We start from the raw sequence: 13,766 nt of genomic DNA, 5'->3' as shown, positions 1-13,766 counted from the left end.
CCAAGCTGGTGTATCAAGAGGAACGTTCAAGTCTGTGAGTAGAATCCACTCACCACAAAGAAGTTTCTGAGAATGCTTCTGTCTAGTTTTTATGTGAAGATATTTCCTTTTACAGCATAGGCGTGAAAGCGCTCCAAATAAACACTTGCAGATTCTACCAAAGGAGTGTTTCCAAACTACTCTATCAAAAGGAAGGTTCACGTCTGTGAGTTGAATGCACTAATCACACAGAAGTTTGTGAGAATGCCTCTGTCTAGTTTTTAGGTGAAGATATTTCTTTTCCCAGAATAGGCCTTAAAGCGCTCCAAATTTCCACTTGCAGATTCTACAAAAAGAGTGTTTCAAAACTGCTCTTTCAAATGAAAAGCTCAAGTCTGTGAGTTGAATGCACTCATCACAAAGAAGTTTCTGAGAATGCTTCTGTGTAGTTGTTATGTGAAGATACTTCCTTTTCCAGCATAGGCCTCAAAGCGCTCGAAATAAACACTTGCACATTCTACAAAAGGAGTGTTTCAAAACTGTCCTATCAAAAGAAACGTTCAAGTCTGTGAGTTGAATGCACTCATCACAGAGAAGTTTCTGAGAATGCTTCTGTGTAGTTTTTAGGTGAAGATATTTCCTTTTCCAGCATAGGCGTCAAACCGATCCAAATAAACACTTGCAGATTCTACAAAAGGAGTGTTTCCAAGCTGGTGTATCAAGAGGAACGTTCAAGTCTGTGAGTAGAATCCACTCACCACAAAGAAGTTTCTGAGAATGCTTCTGTCTAGTTTTTATGTGAAGATATTTCCTTTTCCAGCATAGGCGTCAAAGCGCTCCAAATAAACACTTGCAGATTCTACCAAAGGAGTGTTTCCAAACTACTCTATCAAAAGGAAGGTTCACGTCTGTGAGTTGAATGCACTAATCACACAGAAGTTTGTGAGAATGCCTCTGTCTAGTTTTTAGGTGAAGATATTTCTTTTCCCAGAATAGGCCTTAAAGCGCTCCAAATTTCCACTTGCAGATTCTACAAAAAGAGTGTTTCAAAACTGCTCTTTCAAAAGAAAAGCTCAAGTCTGTGAGTTGAATGCACTCATCACAAAAAAGTTTCTGAGAATGCTTCTGTGTAGTTGTTATATGAAGATACTTCCTTTTCCAGCATAGGCCCCAAAGCGCTCGAAATAAACACTTGCAGATTCTACAAAAGGAGTGTTTCAAAACTGTCCTGTCAAAAGAAACGTTCAAGTCTGTGAGTTGAATGCACTCAACACAGAGAAGTTTCTGAGAATGCTTCTGTGTAGTTTTAGGTGAAGATATTTCCTTTTCCAGCATAGGCGTCAAAGCGATCCAAATAAACACTTGCACATTCTTCAAAAGGAGTGTTTCCAAGCTGCTGTATCAAGAGGAACGTTCAAGTCTGTGAGTAGAAGGCACTCACCACAAAGAAGTTTCTGAGAATGCTTCTGTCTAGTTTTTATGTGAAGATATTTCCTTTTCCAGCATAGGCGTCAAAGCGCTCCAAATAAACACTTGCAGATTCTACAAAAGGAGTGTTTCCAAACTGTTCTATCAAAAGGAAGGTTCAAGTCTGTGAGTTGAATGCACTAATCACACAGAAGTTTGTGAGAATGCTTCTGTCCAGTTTTTAGGTGAAGATATTTCTTTTCCCAGAATAGAATTTAAAGCGCTCCAAATATCCACTTGCAGATTCTACAAAAAGAGTGTTTCAAAACTGCTCTTTCAAAAGAAAAGCTCAAGTCTGTGAGTTGAATGCACTCATCACACAGAAGTTTCTGAGAATGCTTCTGTGTAGTTTTTAGGTGAAGATATTTCCTTTTCCAGCATAGGCGTCAAAGCGATCCAAATAAACACTTGCAGATTCTACAAAAGGATTGTTTCCAAACTGCTCTATCAGAGAGAATGTTCAAGTCTGTGAGTTCAATGCAGTAATCACACAGAAGTTTGTGAGAATGCTTCTGTCTAGTTTCAGGTGAAGATATTTCTTTTCCCAGCCTAGGCCTCCAAGCCCTCCAAATATCCACTTGCAGACTCTACAAAAAGAGTGTTTCAAAACTGCTCTTTCAAAAGGAAGGCTCAATTCTGTGAGTTGAATGCACTCATCACAAAGAAGTTTCTGAGAATGCTTCTGTGTAGTTGTTATGTGAAGATACTTCCTTTTCCAGCATAGGCCTCAATGCGCTCGAAATAAACACTTGCAGATCCTACGAAAGTAGTGTTTCAAAACTGTCCTATCAAAATAAACGTTCAAGTCTGTGAGTTGAATGCACTCATCCCAGAGAAGTTTCTGAGAATTCTTCTGTGTAGTTTTTAGGTGAAGATATTTCCTTTTCCAGCATAGGTGTCAAAGCGATCCAAATAAACACTTGCAGATTCTACAAAAGGAGTGTTTCCAAACTGCTCTATCAAGAGGAATGTTCAAGTCTGTGAGTAGAATGCACACACCACAAAGAAGTTTCTGAGAATGCTTCTGTCTAGTTTTTATGTGAAGATATTTCCTTTTCCAGCATAGGCGTCAAAGCACTCCAAATAAACACTTGCAGATTCTACAAAAGGGGTGTTTCCAAACTGCTCTATCAGAGGGAATGTTCAAGTCTGTGAGTTGAATGCACTAGTTAGACAGAAGTTTGTCAGAATGCTTCTGTGTTGTTTTTAGGTGATGTGATTTCCTTTTCCAGCATAGGAGACAAAGCGATCCAAATAAACACTTGCAGATTCTACAAAAGGAGGGTTACCAAACTGCTCTATCAGAGGGAATGTTCAAGCCTGTGAGTTGAATGCAGTAATCACACAGAAGTTTGTGAGAATGCTTCTGTCTAGTTTCAGGTGAAGATAATTCTTTTCAAAGCATAGGCCTCAAAGCCGTCGAAATATCCACTTGCAGACACTACAAAAAGAGTGTTTCAAAACTGCTCTTTCCAAAGGAAGGCTCAAGTCTGTGAGTTGAATGCACTCATCACAAAGAAGTTTCTGAGAATGCTTCTGTGTAGTTGTTATGTGAAGATACTTCCTTTTCCAGCATAGGCCTCAATGCGCTCGAAATAAACACTTGCAGATCCTACGAAAGTCGTGTTTCAAAACTCTCCTATCAAAATAAACGTTCAAGTCTGTGAGTTGAATGCACTCATCACACAGAAGTTTCTGAGAAGGCTTCTGTGTAGTTTTTAGGTGAAGATATTTCATTTCCCAGCACAGGCCTCGGAGCGCTCCAAATATGCACTTGCAGATTCTACAAAAAGAGAGCCTGAAAACTCTTCCACCAAAAAGAGGCTTCAACTCTATGAGTAGAATGCACTCATCACAAAGAAGTTTCTGAGAATGCTTCTGTCTAGTTTTTATGTGAAGATATTTCCTTTTCCAGCATAGGCGTCAAAGCGCTCCAAATAAACACTTGCAGATTCTACAAAAGGAGTGTATCCAAACTGCTCTATCAGAAGGAATGTTGAAGTCTGTGAGTTGAATGCAGTAATCACACAGAAGTTTGTGAGAATGCTTCTGTCTAGTTTGTAGGTGAAGAAATTTCATTTCCCAGAATAGGCCTTAAAGCGCTCCAAATTTCCACTTGCAGATTCTACAAAAAGAGTGTTTCAAAACTGCTCTTTCAAAAGAAAGGCTCAAGTCTGTGATTTGAATGGACTCATCACAAAGAAGTTTCTGAGAATGCTTCTGTGTAGTTGATATGTGAAGATACTTCCTTTTCCAGCATAGGTCTCAAAGCGCTCGAAATAAACACTTGCAGATCCTACAAAAGGAGTGTTTCAAAACTGTCCTGTCAAAAGAAAGGTTCAAGTCTGTGAGTTGAATGCACTCATCACAGAGAAGTTTCTGACAATGCTTCTGTGTAGTTTTTAGGTGAAGATATTTCCTTTTCCACCATAGGCGTCAAACCGATCCAAATAAACACTTGCAGATTCTACAAAAGGAGTGTTTCCAAACTACTCTATCAAGAGAAATGTTCAAGTCTGTGAGTAGAATGCACTTACCACAAAGAAGTTTCTGAGAATGCTTCTGTCTAGTTTTTATGTGAAGATATTTCCTTTTCCAGCATAGGCGTCAAAGCGCTCCAAATAAACACTTGCAGATTCAACAAAAGGAGTGTTTCCAAACTGCTCTATCAAAAGGAAGGTTCAAGTCTGTGAGTTGAATGCACTAGTTAGACAGAAGTTTCTGAGAATGCTTCTGAGTAGTTGTTATGTGAAGATATTTCCTTTTCCAGCATAGGCCTCAAAGGGCTCTAAATAAAAACTTGCAGATTCTAGGAAAGCAGTGTTTCAAAACTGTCCTATCAAAATAAACGTTCAAGTCTGTGAGTTGAATGCACTCATCACACAAAAGTTTCTGAGAATGCTTCTGTCTAGTTTTTATGTGAAGATATTTCCTTTTCCAACATAGGCGTCAAAGCGCTCCAAATAAACACTTGCAGATTCTACAAAAGGAGTGTTTCCAAACTGCTCTATCAAAAGGAAGGTTCAAGTCCGAGAGTTGAATGCACTAATCACACAGAAGTTTGTGAGAATGCTTCTCCCTAGTTTTTAGGTGAAGATATTTCTTTTCCAAGAATAGGCCTGAAAGCGCTCCAAATTTCCACTTGCAGATTCTACAAAAAGAGTGTTTCAAAACTGCTCTTTCAAAAGAAAGGCTCAAGTCTGTGAGTTGAATGCACTCATCACAAAGAAGTTTCTGAGAATGCTTCTGTGTAGTTGTTATGTGAAGATACTTCCTTTTCCAGCATAGGCCTCAAAGCGCTCGAAATAAATACTTGCAGATTCTACAAAAGGAGTGTTTCCAAACTGTCCTATCAAAAGAAACGTTCAAGTCTGTGAGTTGAATGCACTCATCACAGAGAAGTTTCTGAGAATGCTTCTGTGTAGTTTTTAGGTGAAGATATTTCCTTTTCCAGCATAGGCGTCAAACCGATCCAAATAAACACTTGCAGATTCTACAAAAGTTGTGTTTCCAAGCTGCTGTATCAAGAGGAACGTTCAAGTCTGTGAGTAGAATCCACTCACCACAAAGAAGTTTCTGAGAATGCTTCTGTCTAGTTTTTATGTGAAGATATTTCCTTTTCCAGCATAGGCGTCAAAGCGCTCCAAATAAACACTTGCAGATTCTACAAAAGGAGTGTTTCCAAACTGCTCTATCAAAAGGAAGGTTCAAGTCTGTGAGTTGAATGCACTAATCACACAGAAGTTTGTGAGAATGCTTCTGTCCATTTTTTAGGTTAAGATATTTCTTTTCCCAGAATAGAATTTAAAGCGTTCCAAATATCCTCTTGCAGACTCTACAAAAAGAGTGTTTCAAAACTGCTCTTTCAAAAGGAAGGCTCAAGTCTGTGAGTTGAATGTACTCATCACAAAGTAGTTTCTGAGAATGCTTCTGTGTAGTTGTTATGTGAAGATACGTCCTTTTCCATCATAGGCCTCAAAGCGCTCGAAATAAACACTTGCAGATTCTAGGAAAGCAGTGTTTCAAAACTGTCCTATCAAAATAAATGTTCACGTCTGTGAGTTGAATGCACTCGTCACAGAGAAGTTTCTGAGAATTCTTCTGTGTAGTTTTTAGGTGAAGGTATTTCCTTTTCCAGCATAGGCGTCAAAGCGATTGAAATAAACACTGGCAGATTCTACAAAAGGAGTGTATCCAAACTGCTCTATCAGAGGGAATGTTCAAGTCTGTGAGTTGAATGTAGTAAACACACAGAAGTTTGTGAGAATGCTTCTGTCTAGTTTTTAGGTGAAGATATTTCTTTTCCCAGAATAGGCCTTAAAGCGCTCCAAATTTCCACTTGCAGATTCTACAAAAAGAGTGTTTCAAAACTGCTCTTTCAAAAGGAAGGCTCAAGTCCGTGAGTTGAATGCACTCATCACAAAGAAGTTTCTGAGAATGCTTCTGTGTAGTTGTTATGTGAAGATACTTCCTTTTCCAGCATAGGCCCCAAAGCGCTCGAAATAATCATTTGCAGATTCTACGAAAGGAGTGTTTCAAAACTGTCCTATCAAAAGAAACCTTCAAGTCTGTGAGTTGAATGCAGTCATCACAGAGAAGTTTCTGAGAATGCTTCTGTGTAGTTTTTAGGTGAAGATATTTCCTTTTCCAGCATAGGCGTCAAAGCGATCCAAATAAACACTTGGAGATTCTACAAAAGGAGTGTTTCCAAACTGCTCTATCAAGAGGAATGTTCAAGTCTGTGAGTAGAATGCACTCACCACAAGAAGTTTCTGAGAATGCTTCTGTCTAGTTTTTATGTGAAGATATTTCCTTTTCCAGCATAGGCGTCAAAGCGCTCCAAATAAACACTTGCAGATTCTACAAAAGGAGTGTTTCCAAACTGCTCTATCAGAGGGAATGTTCAAGTCTGTGAGTTGAATGCACTAGTCAGACAGAAGTTTGTGAGAATGCTTCTGTGTAGTTTTTAGGTGAAGATATTTCCTTTTCCAGCATAGGCGTCAAAGCGATCCAAATAAACACTTCCAGATTCTACAAAAGGAGTGTTTCCAAACTGCTGTATCAAGAGAAACGTTCAAGTCTGTGAGTAGAATCCACTCAACACAAAGAAGTTTCTGAGAATGCTTCTGTCTAGTTTTTATGTGAAGATATTTCCTTTTCCAGCATAGGCGTCAAAGCGCTCCAAATAAACACTTGCAGATTCTACAAAAGGAGTGTTTCCAAACTCCTCTATCAAAAGGAAGGTTCACGTCTGTGAGTTGAATGCACTAATCACACAGAAGTTTGTGAGAATGCCTCTGTCTAGTTTTTAGGTGAAGATATTTCTTTTCCCAGAATAGGCCTTAAAGCGCTCCAAATTTCCACTTGCAGATTCTACAAAAAGAGTGTTTCAAAACTGCTCTTTCAAAAGAAAAGCTCAAGTCTGTGAGTTGAATGCACTCATCACAAAGAAGTTTCTGAGAATGCTTCTGTGTAGTTGTTATGTGAAGATACTTCCTTTTCCAGCATAGGCCTCAAAGCGCTCGAAATAAACACTTGCAGATTCTACAAAAGGAGTGTTTCAAAACTGTCCTGTCAAAAGAAACGTTCAAGTCTGTGAGTTGAATGCACTCATCACAGAGAAGTTTCTGAGAATGCTTCTGTGTAGTTTTTAGGTGAAGATATTTCCTCTTCCAGCATAGGCGTCAAACCGATCCAAATAAACACTTGCAGCTTCTACAAAAGGAGTGTTTCCAAACTGTTGTATCAAGAGGAACGTTCAAGTCTGTGAGTAGAATCCACTCACCACAAAGAAGTTTCTGAGAATGCTTCTGTGTAATTTTTAGGTGAAGATATTTCCTTTTCCAGCATAGGCGTCAAAGCGATCCAAATAAACACTTGCAGATTCTACAAAAGGAGTGTTTCCAAACTGCTCTATCAGAGGGAATGTTCAAGTCTGTGAGTTGAATGCAGTAATCACACAGAAGTTTGTGAGAATGCTTCTGTCTAGTTTCAGGTGAAGATATTTCTTTTCCCAGCATAGGCCTCAAAGCCCTCCAAATATCCACTTGCAGACTCTACAAAAAGAGTGTTTCAAAACTGCTCTTTCAAAAGGAAGGCTCAATTCTGTGAGTTGAATGCACTCATCACAAAGAAGTTTCTGAGAATGCTTCTGTGTACTTGTGATGTGAAGATACTTCCTTTTCCAGCATAGGCCTCTATGCGCTCGAAATAAACACTTGCAGATCGTACGAAAGTAGTGTTTCAAAACTGTCCTATCAAAATAAACGTTCAAGTCTGTGAGTTGAATGCACTCATCACACAGAAGTTTCTGAGAATGCTTCTGTGTAGTTTTTAGGTGAAGATATTTCATTTCCCAGCACAGGCTTCGGAGCGCTCCAAATATGCACTTGCAGATTCTACAAAAAGAGAGCCTGAAAACTCTTCCACCAAAAAGACGCTTCAACTCTATGAGTAGAATGCACTCATCACAAAGAAGTTTCTGAGAATACTTCTGTCTAGTTTTTATGTGAAGATATTTCCTTTTCCAGCATAGGCGTCAAAGCGCTCCAAATAAACACTTGCAGATTCTACTAAAGGAGTGCTTCCAAACTGCTCTATCAAAAGCAATGTTCAAGTCTGTGAGTTGAATGCACTGTTCACACAGAAGTTTGTGAGAATTCTTCTGCCTAGTTTTTTGGTGAAGATATTTTTTTCCCAGAATAGGCCTTAAAGCGCTCCAAATATCCACTTGCAGATTCTATAAAAAGAGTGTTTCAAAACTGCACTTTCAAAAGAAAGGCTCAAGTCTGTGAGTTGAATGCACTCATCACAAAGAAGTTTCTGAGAATGCTTCTGTGTAGTTGTTATGTGAAGATACTTCCTTTTCCAGCATAGGCTTCAAAGCGCTCGAAATAAACACTTGCAGATTCTACAAAAGGAGTGTTTCAAAACTGTCCTATCAAAAGAAACGTTCACGTCTGTGAGTTGAATGCACTCATCACAGAGAAGTTTCTGAGAATGCTTCTGTGTAGTTTTTAGGTGAAGATATTTCCTTTTCCAGCATAGGCATCAAAGCGATTCAAATAAACACTTGCAGATTCTACAAAAGGAGTGTATCCAAACTGCTCTATCAGAGGGAATGTTCAAGTCTGTGAGTTGAAGGCAGTAATCACAGAGAAGTTTGTGAGAATGCTTCTGCCTAGTTTTTAGGTGAAGATATTTCATTTCCCAGAATAGGCCTTAAAGCGCTCCAAATTTCCACTTGCAGATTCTACAAAAAGAGTGTTTCAAAACTGCTCTTTCAAAAGGGAGGCTCAAGTCTGTGAGTTGAATGCACTCATCACAAAGAAGTTTCTGAGAATGCTTCTGTGTAGTTGTTATGTGAAGATACTTCCTTTTCCAGCATAGGCCCCAAAGCGCTAGAAATAAACACTTGCAGATTCTACGAAAGGAGTGTTTCAAAACTGTCCTATCAAAAGAAACGTTCAAGTCTGTGAGTTGAATGCACTCATCACAGAGAAGTTTCTGAGAATGCTTCTGTGTAGTTTTTAGGTGAAGATATTTCCTTTACCAGCATAGGCGTAAAAGCGATCCAAATAAACACTTGCAGATTCTACAAAAGGAGTGTTTCCAAACTGCTGTATCAAGAGGAACGTTGAAGTCTGTGAGTAGAATCCTCTTACCACAAAGAAGTTTCTCAGAATGCTTCTGTCTAGTTTTTATGTGAAGATATTTCCTTTTCCAGCATAGGCGTCATAGCGCTCCAAATAAACAATTGCAGATTCTACAAAAGGAGTGTTTCCAAACTGCTCTATCAAAAGGAAGTTTCAAGTCTGTGAGTTGAATGCACTAATCACACAGAAGTTTGTGAGAATGCCTCTGTCTAGTTTTTAGGTGAAGATATTTCTTTTCCCAGAATAGGCCTTAAAGCGCTCCAAATTTCCACTTGCAGATTCTACAAAAAGAGTGTTTCAAAACTGCTCTTTCAAAAGAAAAGCTCAAGTCTGTGAGTTGAATGCACTCATCACAAAGAAGTTTCTGAGAATGCTTCTGTGTAGTTGTTATGTGAAGATACATCCTTTTCCAGCATAGGCCTCAAAGCGCTCGAAATAAACACTTGCAGATTCTACAAAAGGAGTGTTTCAAAACTGTCCTGTCAAAAGAAACGTTCAAGTCTGTGAGTTGAATGCACTCATCACAGAGAAGTTTCTGACAATGCTTCTGTGTAGTTTTTAGGTGAAGATATTTCCTTTTCCAGCATAGGCGTCAAACCGATCCAAATAAACACTTGCAGCTTCTACAAAAGGAGTGTTTCCAAACTGCTGTATCAAGAGGAACGTTCAAGTCTGTGAGTAGAATCCACTCACCACAAAGAAGTTTCTGAGAATGCTTCTGTGTAGTTTTTAGGTGAAGATATTTCCTTTTCCAGCATAGGCGTCAAAGCGATCCAAATAAACACTTGCAGATTCTACAAAAGGAGTGTTTCCAAACTGCTCTATCAGAGGGAATGTTCAAGTCTGTGAGTTGAATGCAGTAATCACACAGAAGTTTGTGAGAATGCTTCTGTCTAGTTTCAGGTGAAGATATTTCTTTTCCCAGCATAGGCCTCAAAGCCCTCCAAATATCCACTTGCAGACTCTACAAAAAGAGTGTTTCAAAACTGCTCTTTCAAAAGGAAGGCTCAATTCTGTGAGTTGAATGCACTCATCACAAAGAAGTTTCTGAGAATGCTTCTGTGTAGTTGTTATGTGAAGATACTTCCTTTTCCAGCATAGGCCTATATGCGCTCGAAATAAACACATGCAGATCCTACGAAAGTAGTGTTTCAAAACTGTCCTATCAAAATAAACGTTCAAGTCTGTGAGTTGAATGCACTCATCACACAGAAGTTTCTGAGAATGCTTCTGTGTAGTTTTTAGGTGAAGATATTTCATTTCCCAGCACAGGCTTCGGAGCGCTCCAAATATGCACTTGCAGATTCTACAAAAAGAGAGCCTGAAAACTCTTCCACCAAAAAGAGGCTTCAACTCTATGAGTAGAATGCACTCATCACAAAGAAGTTTCTGAGAATACTTCTGTCTAGTTTTTATGTGAAGATATTTCCTTTTCCAGCATAGGCGTCAAAGCGCTCCAAATAAACACTTGCAGATTCTACTAAAGGAGTGCTTCCAAACTGCTCTATCAAAAGCAATGTTCAAGTCTGTGAGTTGAATGCACTGTTCACACAGAAGTTTGTGAGAATTCTTCTGCCTAGTTTTTAGGTGAGGATATTTTTTTCCCAGAATAGGCCTTAAAGCGCTCCAAATATCCACTTGCAGATTCTATAAAAAGAGTGTTTCAAAACTGCACTTTCAAAAGAAAGGCTCAAGTCTGTGAGTTGAATGCACTCATCACAAAGAAGTTTCTGAGAATGCTTCTGTGTAGTTGTTATGTGAAGATACTTCCTTTTCCAGCATAGGCTTCAAAGCGCTCGAAATAAACACTTGCAGATTCTACAAAAGGAGTGTTTCAAAACTGTCCTATCAAAAGAAACGTTCACGTCTGTGAGTTGAATGCACTCATCACAGAGAAGTTTCTGAGAATGCTTCTGTGTAGTTTTTAGGTGAAGATATTTCCTTTTCCATCATAGGCGTCAAAGCGATTCAAATAAACACTTGCAGATTCTACAAAAGGAGTGTATCCAAACTGCTCTATCAGAGGGAATGTTCAAGTCTGTGAGTTGAAGGCAGTAATCACAGAGAAGTTTGTGAGAATGCTTCTGCCTAGTTTTTAGGTGAAGATATTTCATTTCCCAGAATAGGCCTTAAAGCGCTCCAAATTTCCACTTGCAGATTCTACAAAAAGAGTGTTTCAAAACTGCTCTTTCAAAAGGGAGGCTCAAGTCTGTGAGTTGAATGCACTCATCACAAAGAAGTTTCTGAGAATGCTTCTGTGTAGTTGTTATGTGAAGATACTTCCTTTTCCAGCATAGGCCCCAAAGCGCTAGAAATAAACACTTGCAGATTCTACGAAAGGAGTGTTTCAAAACTGTCCTATCAAAAGAAACGTTCAAGTCTGTGAGTTGAATGCACTCATCACAGAGAAGTTTCTGAGAATGCTTCTGTGTAGTTTTTTGGTGAAGATATTTCCTTTACCAGCATAGGCGTAAAAGCGATCCAAATAAACACTTGCAGATTCTACAAAAGTAGTGTTTCCAAACTGCTGTATCAAGAGGAACGTTCAAGTCTGTGAGTAGAATCCTCTCACCACAAAGAAGTTTCTCAGAATGCTTCTGTCTAGTTTTTATGTGAAGATATTTCCTTTTCCAGCATAGGCGTCATAGCGCTCCAAATAAACAATTGCAGATTCTACAAAAGGAGTGTTTCCAAACTGCTCTATCAAAAGGAAGTTTCAAGTCTGTGAGGTGAATGCACTAATCACACAGAAGTTTGTGAGAATGCCTCTGTCTAGTTTTTAGGTGAAGATATTTCTTTTCCCAGAATAGGCCTTAAAGCGCTCCAAATTTCCACTTGCAGATTCTACAAAAAGAGTGTTTCAAAACTGCTCTTTCAAAAGAAAAGCTCAAGTCTGTGAGTTGAATGCACTCATCACAAAGAAGTTTCTGAGAATGCTTCTGTGTAGTTGTTATGTGAAGATACATCCTTTTCCAGCATAGGCCTCAAAGCGCTCGAAATAAACACTTGCAGATTCTACAAAAGGAGTGTTTCAAAACTGTCCTGTCAAAAGAAACGTTCAAGTCTGTGAGTTGAATGCACTCATCACAGAGAAGTTTCTGAGAATGCTTCTGTGTAGTTTTTAGGTGAAGATATTTCCTTTTCCAGCATAGGCGTCAAACCGATCCAAATAAACACTTGCAGCTTCTACAAAAGGAGTGTTTCCAAACTGCTGTATCAAGAGGAACGTTCAAGTCTGTGAGTAGAATCCACTCACCACAAAGAAGTTTCTGAGAATGCTTCTGTGTAGTTTTTAGGTGAAGATATTTCCTTTTCCAGCATAGGCGTCAAAGCGATCCAAATAAACACTTGCAGATTCTACAAAAGGAGTGTTTCCAAACTGCTCTATCAGAGGGAATGTTCAAGTCTGTGAGTTGAATGCAGTAATCACACAGAAGTTTGTTAGAATGCTTCTGTCTAGTTTCAGGTGAAGATATTTCTTTTCCCAGCATAGGCCTCAAAGCCCTCCAAATATCCACTTGCAGACTCTACAAAAAGAGTGTTTCAAAACTGCTCTTTCAAAAGGAAGGCTCAATTCTGTGAGTTGAATGCACTCATCACAAAGAAGTTTCTGAGAATGCTTCTGTGTAGTTGTTATGTGAAGATACTTCCTTTTCCAGCATAGGCCTCTATGCGCTCGAAATAAACACTTGCAGATCCTACGAAAGTAGTGTTTCAAAACTGTCCTATCAAAATAAACGTTCAAGTCTGTGAGTTGAATGCACTCATCACACAGAAGTTTCTGAGAATGCTTCTGTGTAGTTTTTAGGTGAAGATATTTCATTTCCCAGCACAGGCTTCGGAGCGCTCCAAATATGCACTTGCAGATTCTATAAAAAGAGAGCCTGAAAACTCCTCCACCAAAAAGAGGCTTCAACTCTATGAGTAGAATGCACTCATCACAAAGAAGTTTCTGAGAATGCTTCTGTCTAGTTTTTATGTGAAGATATTTCCTTTTCCAGCATAGTTGTCAAAGCCCTCCAAATAAACACTTGCAGATTCTACTAAAGGAGTGCTTCCAAACTGCTCTATCAAAAGCAAAGTTCAAGTCTGTGAGTTGAATGCACTATTCACACAGAAGTTTGTGAGAATTCTTCTGCCTAGTTTTTAGGTGAAGATATTTCTTTTCCCAGAATAGGCCTTAAAGCGCTCCAAATATCCACTTGCAGATTCTATAAAAAGAGTGTTTCAAAACTGCTCTTTCAAAAGAAAGGCTCAAGTCTGTGAGTTGAATGCACTCGTCACAAAGAAGTTTCTGAGAATGCTTCTGTGTAGTTGTTATGTGAAGATACTTCCTTTTCCAGCATAGGCCTCAAAGCGCTCGAAATAAACACTTGCAGATTCTACAAAAGGAGTGTTTCAAAACTGTCCTATCAAAAGAAACGTTCACGTCTGTGAGTTGAATGCACTCATCACAGAGAAGTTTCTGAGAATGCTTCTGTGTAGTTTTTAGGTGAAGATATTTCCTTTTCCAGCATAGGCGTCAAAGCGATTCAAATAAACACTTGCAGATTTTACAAAAGGAGTGTATCCAAATTGCTCTATCAGAGGGAATGTTCAAGTCTGTGAGTTGAAGGCAGTAATCACACAGAAGTTTGTGAGAATGCTTCTGCCTAGTTTTTAGGT

This window comes from Pongo pygmaeus, chromosome 8, assembly GCF_028885625.2.
Source record: "Pongo pygmaeus isolate AG05252 chromosome 8, NHGRI_mPonPyg2-v2.0_pri, whole genome shotgun sequence".
Lineage (NCBI taxonomy): Eukaryota > Metazoa > Chordata > Mammalia > Primates > Hominidae > Pongo > Pongo pygmaeus.
The sequence above is the reverse complement of the archived record's forward strand: the minus strand, read 5'-3'. Positions refer to the sequence as shown.